Here is a 1,885-nt window from a genome sequence, read left to right on the forward strand (position 1 = left end):
TATTGCTTATTGTATTCACAGATGCTTTTTATTTCCAGTAACACATTATAATATAATATTTAGGCTATCCAGAATTAAGTTAGTATGGGAATTTGCCAGTTTCCAAGATCTTTTAAATTTGTAATCGTTTTCTTGTAATTCATAAGTCTTTCTAGGATTGCTATGTAAAACACACTACCTTGTCTTAGCGTTTAATTTTATCAATTTTGAATAAGCTCCTGAACAACAGTGATAAAATTTGTTTATTAGTTGAATAAGTTAAACTTGAGTCGTTGTCATTAGAATTTTTATTTTTATACCAGATGTAATTTTTCAAATGTTAGGTGGTCATTCTGGATAGTCTCATAATCTACGCTATATCATCGCTCAAGACCCCAAAAGGTATGGAAATTTCAATTGTTCTCGAATTCACCAGCATCTTTAATATTTCTCTTAGGGTGTGCCATGTAGGAGTAATAAGAAATAAATTTTCGAATTGAGTTTTTGAAGTGCACTACATTTTCAGTCAGTAGTAGTTTATTAACGCATTTTGCACTGTGGTGTTGGCTTTTGTTTGAATGGTGTTGCAACAGGGAATGTGATGCCTTCATCTTGCCTAGGCTTGATGAAAATAAAATGGCTCATAAGGTGACTAAGAAAAGTGAGACGCATTCTCGACTCTTATTAAATTCTGAAGAAACTGGTGTACCCGTCCCCCTAGGTAGACGGAAGGTCCAAACTTAGCGGTCTGATACTAAGGCAATCGGTGTCGCGCAAACAAAAATCTTCTAACCTTACATATTCCGTCCTTAATACATTAGGTATTTAGTCTGCCATTCTTGAACTCTGTGGGTTGTGGTCCTATGATAATTGGCCAGTAGGCAGTCTCCCAATCATTCTTATTTCACTCGCGGGTGTTAGAATGCTTCTTGGCCCAGCTTTCCAGATGGTATAACTGTTTTTGTGACATTATCTTTTTTAACTACAGCCTTTTCAGTGTACTCAAAGTTCAAGATGGTGTATTATTAATATTAGTTTTTAGTGACATTTTATAATCTTTGTTTCTATAGTCCAGATATTTTCGAATTTTGAAAGCACATATTTTGTAGATTAACTAGATGGGAGATTTAACATTGAGCCTGCAAAATATATTCACCCCGTTTTGGTAACTACAGACAGTCTTCAATATTTAACAAAGTTCCCCCTTTCTGCCCGTTAAAATGAGATGTGTTTATTATAAAAGTGTATATAAAATATATTTGTGCATATAAAATATATTTGCGTATGCAATACATACATACAGGGCCCCTGGCTCTTTTCCTTGGTGAACTTTCCCTACTTTTCGAATTTTTTCTAAGGACCTTATCTCTAAAATTATTACTAATTGTTTTTTGTTCCTACACGATATACAAACCCTCGGTCCTTTACATAAGGAATTACGTTCGGCGTAGGTGGAATTATGGGCGTTAAATTCTTGAACAAGGTGGTTAGGCAGTAACTACCATGTGGCAGGCTGGTAGGCCTGCCTGACCGGATATAAACACTCCACTTTACCTTCGGCTGTCTTCTGATGAAGATGTGTGTTTGTGAGCTTGTGCTGACTGGCCGTTGACCATATTCCCAGTGGGATCTTTCTTTTTTAGTTCTGTTTTTTTTAAATATATATATACCGTGTTTGATATTGATATTAAATTCAATCTTTTCAATTAATATGCAAACCCACTTTTTGTGATAGCTTTTATAGCGGCCTTTCTACTTTGTGTTAAGAGTTGGTGGCAAAGGTATGCCAACATCTTATTTACATACTTTCACCCTTTAATGTAAGGACGAGACATGTATTTAATGTGAGTGGTGTTGATCCTGTAACGAGACCTATATTCATCCATAATTTACGCTTACGCTTTGG

General features: G+C 35.3%; 1 long non-coding RNA gene across 1 annotated transcript in view; it reads left to right on the forward strand.

Annotated features, from left to right (window-relative positions):
• LOC135195483 (uncharacterized) overlaps positions 1-1,392 on the forward strand; it is a 22,860-nt gene extending 21,468 nt beyond the window's left edge. Inside the window, exon 2 of the long non-coding RNA XR_010310152.1 lies at positions 1-1,392. This exon is cut by the window's left edge and continues 742 nt beyond it. This is a non-coding gene — a long non-coding RNA (uncharacterized LOC135195483).
• The last annotated feature ends 493 nt before the right edge of the window (positions 1,393-1,885 follow it).

This window comes from Macrobrachium nipponense, chromosome 16 (genome assembly GCF_015104395.2).
Source record: "Macrobrachium nipponense isolate FS-2020 chromosome 16, ASM1510439v2, whole genome shotgun sequence".
NCBI lineage: Eukaryota > Metazoa > Arthropoda > Malacostraca > Decapoda > Palaemonidae > Macrobrachium > Macrobrachium nipponense.